The 7,839-nt window shown below is 39.1% G+C and overlaps 1 pseudogene; it reads left to right on the top strand.

The window, feature by feature from the left end:
• The first annotated feature begins 1,522 nt into the window (after nucleotides 1-1,522).
• LOC110213548 (tax1-binding protein 1 homolog pseudogene) lies at nucleotides 1,523-3,230 on the top strand (annotated as a pseudogene).
• The last annotated feature ends 4,609 nt before the right edge of the window (nucleotides 3,231-7,839 follow it).

Raw genomic sequence — 7,839 nt, 5'->3', positions numbered from 1 at the left:
TTCTTTCTATCCATACTTTTCTTATTCCTGTATGCTTAAACCTTCTTGCCTTTTATCAAATTATATAACCTAAATAATGAAGTACTTTTTCTCCCATTCTCTCCCTCATCCACCCGCTCCCGGGAAATGCGGCTGGTACTAGGGAGGGGGAAGGGAAGAAAGTCACTAACAGCATTTCAGCACAGACCATCATTCACACAGACACAGACAAACATAGAACAAAATGACAGGGAGAATCCAAAAGCGAGAAACTTGTCAGAAATTCCCTACACAAATGAAATAATACTATTTTTATATATTTTTTTTAATCTTTTCTTTTCATGATATTCTAAAACCAGGCAAAATCTTTCTTAAGGTTTTGGTTTTTACAAAAGGAAACTTTTTCACTTTGTAATGCTCCACAATGTCCACAATATAGTGCTGTGACTACACGTTTCTTTTCTACTTCCCCTTGGGGATTTTTGAAATTCCTCATGGCACATGGCGGGAGCTTCCTTTGTTCTCACAGCTCCTACAAGCCCATTTTCATAAGATTATAGATAGTGAAAGTACCCAGAGGAACTGATTTTGGGCCTTTGGTGTTATAAAATTCTGTCAATTGTTCTCCCACTATTTTCCATTGTTCTAAATTTAAGTTCCCTTCTCTGGGGTGCCATGGAGATTTTATATCAATAATATCTAGAAACTCTCTTATTTTCTTAGGAGTTTCCAAGCACCCCTGTTCCCTAATCACTTTATATATTACTCTAACATTCTGTTCCTTATCTGAGAGTTTACCTAGATTTTGCCTCATGATAAAACTTTACCTTACCTCTCCGTAGTTTTGTGCCACGGGAATACGATTCGGAGACCTCTCATAAAGAGGCTGCCTGGCTTCCCAAAGACCTCGGTGTCCTGACCGTGGGGTGATTTCTCCGCCTTTTCTCCGGCCCGGCCCTTCACTTCTCAGGCTAAAAGGTGTCCCACGTTGTGGATCGTGGTTTGTTTTCTCAGCTTCCTCCGCTGCCTGCCCTTCAGTCTTCAGACTACCAAAGGGGGCCCCCACGTTGGGCGCCAGATTGCTGTGCACAGCTAACTCAGCTTGCCGCTACAGGCAGGATCCTAACTTTGAAGGAATAAGACCAGCTTAACCTTCTATCTCGAATGCGCATTGATGAGGCGGGAGACAAGATGGAAGCAACTCCGTTTATTTTTAACAAAGTACTTATATAGTAAAATAACAGGAACTCTTTCTCAAGTTACAATGACGGATAGCCCATGCTGTGCTCAAGGACAGTAGTGCATGCACGTCCTGTGCACTTATCTGACTCCAATCCCAGAATAGACTGCTAATGACCATACAATAACTAGGGGAGTTAAAGATTGTTAAAGATCCATACAATGGAGCACCAAACCAGGTGACCTTTGCTCAAAGATCAGCACCCGAGAGGAGCCTTCACCCATCAGTGAGACCTCTTGAACAGCCTGTGGCCCTCTACATCCTTACAGATCCCCAACATTAGGGACCCACTTTTGCTAAACTATGACATCCATTCAAGAGGTCTCATTGTCAAGCACTCAAGAGACTTCCAACTTTGTACATCATCTTTCAAAATGTGGCTAAATGTTATCTTTCCAATTCATTATATCCATCCATACCCCAAAGATTGGGTTGGCAAGCTCAAGATAATTATACATTTTTATGGTCCCCGGTGATGGAGCGTTATGTGATCAACAATCATTTTTTTTGTCCTTCCAAGTATTACCTCCCAAACAATGATGGGGAAGTTTATCGATTCTGTTATGTTACCTATAAGGGTGAGATTTCTGGAGCAAGTACACAATTCTAATTTCAAGTGTCTTCTCCAGTTAAGGAACTGCTTAATTATGGAAGATGAAGGAAATTTTGGCATGCTAGTGGTAACTATAAAAACTGTCCTTCTTGATTTTAAAATTGAGAAAACTGAAGAAATCCATTAAAGGCTCTAAAAAAGAGAGAATTTGCAGCTCAGATAACAAGTTGGAAAACTAGAAAAGGAACTTGAAGAAAAAGAGATGTAACCAGCTGCAAATGCTGCAAAAGGGCCTTATTGAAGCACCACAAAATCTAAATATGGAAAACAAGGAGCTTAAGGAAAAATACAGTGAATCACCTTTGAATGTTCTCCAGTTTGAGGAAGATCTCGTGACCATGACACAGAGAGTAATTACAAAGGAGACCAAAGAAGTCATGTTTCTGGCCAAAAAGCTGAGTGATGCAGTGAATGTGAGGAATCAGAAAATAACTGATCTCCATAGCGGCAGGCTGGAAAACAGTCAAAAAATCACCTGGGGAATGGTGTGGTCAAACTGAGAGGTGAAATTGTGAAAAAGCAACAGGGAAAAAAAAAGCCACTTGAGGAAGACTGGAAGCTTCCTCTGCAAATGGCTGCAAACAATTACAGAGAGAAATTCAAGGAGTGTCAGAGGCTCCAAAAGCAAGTGAGCAGGCTAAAACTGGAAACCAACAGGAAGAGATAGATGCTTCAAGCCACATGGAGAATATGGCCGGCTCCCCTGCTGACATCAAACTATCAGCTGCTGTCGTCGAACTTGCTACTTCTGAGATAATTTCTGAGATGGGGACAAGGCGACAAGTTTGTGAAATGACTAAATAAACTGTTGAGAAAACAGAAAATTATAAGAAATGCAAATAACTACTATTAGATGAGAGAGCAAAATGTAGCAGCAATGCTGAAGAACTAGCAAAATTGAACAAGTAAAGGAACAAGTGAAAATTAGCAAGAATGTAAAACAAAAGTTTATGGAAGCAGAAGACCAACATAAAATTCAATTGATGCACAGAGAACAAGAAATAAATAATTTGTCCTTACATTTGGAAACCCTCACTAGGGAGGGGGAAGAGAAGAAGAAACTTAAAAAGAGACTTGGAAACCAAGCAGAAAGAGTCATGGAAGGTCAAAGGTCCTGGAAATCCCATGTGAGCATCACCCTCAAAGAACAAAATGGGCCTGTTCTTTCAGAGCCAAATAGGAAACTACTTCTACAATTCAGGAACCTCTGCACAGCCCAGGACACAAGAGATGCAACAAATGGTCCTCTTCACCCAGATGAAATACAAAGGCCACCTTTAGGAATGTTCTCTTGGGGGTTGGAAATCTGTAACCAGCCTGCTCAAAACCTTAGTCAGCCTGATGAGTGAAGACCTTGAAGGTAGCAGTAATGATAATGAGAATGTCCTTACTATCTAAATCCTCCAAGGCAGCTTTTACATGCTCTTGGGAGAGCTTTTGCTTTGATTCCAGATTTGATGCTCAAAAAGTGTCTCCTCTATGACTTCATGTTCCCTCCCAAACTACAGTCAAAGAAAGTTGAAGAACATGTTGAAACACTTAACAGTCTATAGTAGCTCAAATTTGAGGTATTGAGGGTATGGCAGTTTCATTTGGAATTTAGGTGCTGGAAAACTTGAAACATGCATCCACTTACTCTCATTATATCCTGGGAGATATACAGTCTAGCTTTAAAAAGCAGGGAAGAGAATAGAAGAAAATCTAGAGAGAAGCAGAGGCAGCAGCACAGTCTTGAAAGCTACAAGATGAATTTAAATACCTAAAAAGAAAAGGAAGTGGTACAAAAGAGAGACCCACAGTTTTTCATGCAACCATATCCACTTTATTTGGTGTTTAAATCCAGAATGAAATTATTTTTAAAAGAAAAAAAAAGAGAGATTGACAAGATCATAGGTCTAGAATAGGAAGGACCTTGAAGAGCATCCATTTTAACCCTCTCTTTTTATTGTTGAGGAAACTGAGGCCCAGCAAGGTTAAGTAATTTACCTAAGGGCAGCTAGGTGGAGCAGTGAATAGTGTTCAGGGCCTAAAGCCAGGAAGACCCATCTTCCTGAGTTCAAATCTGACCTCAGACACTACTTGGGTAACTCTGGGTAAGTCGATTAATCCTGTTTGCCTCAGTTTCCTCATCTGTAAAATAGGCTGGAGAAGAAAATGGCAAACCACTCCAAGAAAACGCCAAATAAGGTCATAAAGAGTCAGACGTGATTGAACAACAACATCAGTGACAACAACAATGTCCAGGTAGAAAGTGGTAGACCAAGTTCCACTTACTTCAAGTGCAGGGCTCCTTCCAACCACCCTGCCTATTTGATTTTTAGTTAGGGCAACTAAGGCACAGAGAATTTTAGTCACTTGCTCAATAACAGTTTGTTGGAAGTAGTTATGTGACTCCCACCTCCAGATCCCTCCAATCCAGAGCTCTTTCCATAAAACTATTTTACAATTTTTCAAGTAAGAGTCAATACTTTAATAAAGTATAAGACAAGAGAGAGGTGGGCCAGGATTGCTGATCCCCAGAGAAAATATTTCCTGTTAAAAGACTCCTGGCAACAGAGTGAGCTGCCTGGAGAACTTGAAACACTGCTGGAAGTGCTTTGTGAGAATCAGTAGAGGAGTAACCAGAGTTCACTCTACTTGGGGTTCTGAGACCCCATTTATTTCTGTTACAGTTTCAGCTCAGCTCAATTCATCTTTGATCCATGCAGTAGACAGTGAAATTTCTGCACCACAGTCTGTGATCAAAGCAATATTTGAAGAACAATAAAAGTGGTAGCTCCTCTAGGCTAAAACGGCTGTGTCAGCTGTGTCCTTCTCAGTCACGCTTTTGGGTTTTCCAATCCAACCCAATGCAGTCTGACATACAATCTTTCAGGGCCACTGGACCCTCATGCATCTGGCTACCTTTTCAAGACATTTGGTTTTTTGAGAAACTTTTTCTTAGGCATGTGTTAATACAAATGTTTTAGGATTTAGGACCTAGCAAAAGAGCTTAAAGACCATCTAGTACAAAACCTTTATTTAACATGAGAAGAAATAGGTTTAGCATGGGAAATTAACTTGTAATGTAAAGATTATTTTCCTTTTCATATGTTTTTAAATCACCAACTGAATCTATCATTGCCTGCCCCCAAGGACTGCAGTTATTCCACTGTACTAATGTTGTTTGGAATATGGGCATGAAGACAAAATTAATTAAATGCCACATTTGGTATGAAAAGTGAAGCTATTGTACCAACATTCATCAGTTGTTGGTGAAGAGAACAAAGATAACTAGCTCATCAAGGGATTGAGCATATGATTTCATTAGCATTCTTCCTAATGGCATCATTCTGGTCCGGGCTCTCTTACCAGTGACCACCATCCTGGACTATTGTAATAGATTTATATAGTTGATTGCATATAGTTTTAGACTATGAATTCTTTAAGAGTAGGGACTGATTTTTTTTAACTTTCTTTGTATCCCCAGCACTTAGCATGGTGCCTGGCATATAGATGGTGCCTGATAAATTCTAGCTGACTGATTCAGTAGGTTATTTTGGCATTTTTCTCCTTTAATTTTTAGTTAGGGAAGGAGTTCTTTGAGAGGGATGTGGGTGGGGGAGCTAGTAGTAGTGATGTCAAAACATGGGGGGCATTGAAACATTTTTAAGTGAACAATAGATTCATAAAAAGAAGAGTAAATAAGAGCAACAGTTTTGATGATAATGTATGGAATTTATCATATCTTCTTTAAAAAAATAAAACAAGCAGTATGGAATGAAAATTCACACCTTCATACAGAATCCTCTTTCTGTGCTATTATGTATATAGAAATGTTCTTTTTTGTGTTGAAGTTCAGAATGAGATAATAAAATTTTAAAAATAAAAGAGGGTAGAAGAGAGGTAGGTAAGCACTCAAAGAGAAAATAAAAAGTAAGTGGGAGGAAAACTAGAAAAATAAAATGACAAAAAAGTCAAGGAAGAATCTCAAGAAGGAAGGGAAGGAACATAAACATATCAAATTCCATGAAAAAGTCAGGGGGATAAAAATGCATTAGATTTGGCCAGACCACTACTGCCCTTCTGGGTTATAGAGTCATGAATTTGGTCAGTCCATAACTTACCCATCAAGCATTTACTAAGTCCTTTCTCTGTGCCAGGCTCCATGCTAAGCACTGAGAATGTCATTGCTGTTGTCGTTGTAGTTGTTTGTCCTTTGTTCTCAAAGAGGACCGTGACATCAGGAAGGTGATGCCATGACTTTCATGTGGATTGGATTTAAGTGAGGGAGGGCTGTGCAGAGTCACCAGCCTTACTCTCTCCTCCAGAGCCATCTGGGTCTAGTGGCAAGATATAAATTAGGATGGAGATGATCATGGACACAATGGGAGACCTAAAAATATGAGTCCAAGCAAAAGGAGATAGTCCCTGCCTTCAAGGAACTTACAGTTTAGAAGGGAAGATGACACATAAAAAGAAGTCAAAAAGGGAGATTTTGTTAAGGATTGCTGTAAGGTTGTGGTGAGGATCAAATGACATAACATTTTGTAAGGCACTCAACATAATGCATGGCAAATAATTCCTACCTTCCTTCACCTCCTACTCCTTTCCCCCAAATAACCAATGATTTGATTGGGGGACTGTAGAATATGCTACATTTGCAGTCAAGAAAGCTTGCATTTGAATTCCACCTGTACTACTTATGACCTGGGAAAGTCGTTTAACTACTCTGGGACTCAGATTCTTCATACCTAAAATAAAGGAGTTTGACTACTAGGTCATTTCTAAGATTCCTTCCAACTCTGAATCTATGCTCCTCTAAATTCAGCAACCTCAGTGGGGTAAGTAAAGATTGTAATAGAGTCTATTATTTTTCTAAGACATTTTAGTGTAGCAGAAAGATTTGGAATCAGAAGCTTTGTCTCTTAATATCATCCAGGCCAGATACTAGTTCACATAACCTTGGGTAAATAGGATTAACCTCTCTGGGCTCCAGTTTCCTCATTCTACTTTTATTTATGCTTTCATTCATTTGTTTGTGAATTTATTTTTTCATTTGTTTGCTTGTTTTTTAGACTAGATCTGTAATTCTATAGTTAAAGGGAATTCCCAGTGAGGGACCCTGTCTATGCAAATCAGTACCTATTCTGAAATTTAGGAGTCTTAGAGAGTTGCCTGGGGATACTTAAAGGTTAAGTGAATTGACTAAGGTTATAGTCATTATATATAAGAGACAGAACTTGAACGTCAGTTTTACTTTGAGACCAGTTCTGGGTCCATTAAACTATGCTGCCTTTTTTTCTCACACTCAACAGAGAATCAAAAATACACCAAGGGTCCATGGTAAGGATGAGAATCAGCATGGTGTACTGGCTAGTATGATGGATGTCAGGAAGAACTGGGTTGAGGATCCCATCTCTGATACATACTAGCTGCAGGTCATTTAATCTCTGTGAACCTCAGTATCCTTGTCTATAAAATTGGCTTAATGACAAATGTAGCACCCACCTCATGTAGTTGTTATGAGACTCAAATCTAAGTAAGTGTTAGGTAAGCAAAATATTTCTTAAATGTCAGTTGTTATCAGATGAGATAACATATGTGAAGTACTACATGAATGTTAGATTCTCACTTTGTGCTGAAGGAACACACATCAGGAGCATATAGTCTGTTGAACATGGTCCTGATATTCTCTGTAAAATAGCCAGGGAAGAGAGAATATCTAAAACCAGGCATATGAGCAGTTCTGTGATTTTTTTTTTAATATCCTTTTTTTTTCAGAAGTAAATGGAGTGTAAATTTTAGGTTTAAATATTTAGCATTACACCTGAGTAAATACGTAAAGAGCAAGATGTGAATTACAGGTTTTGGAGCTGGAAAGGACCTTGGAGTTATCAAGTCCAATCACCTCATTTTATAGATGTCACCCAGTGAGAACTGGCTAATGCAAAGTCATACTAGCAAGAAGCAAAGTCAGCCATTCTTCCCACTTTCTGTTGACTACTACAGCAATGAAGCCTCAAAG

Source organism: Phascolarctos cinereus, unplaced genomic scaffold (assembly GCF_003287225.1).
Source record: "Phascolarctos cinereus isolate Bilbo 61053 unplaced genomic scaffold, phaCin_HiC Scaffold_5;HRSCAF=322, whole genome shotgun sequence".
NCBI lineage: Eukaryota > Metazoa > Chordata > Mammalia > Diprotodontia > Phascolarctidae > Phascolarctos > Phascolarctos cinereus.
Note: the sequence above shows the minus strand (reverse complement) of the source record. Positions and strands in the feature narration are given on the sequence as shown.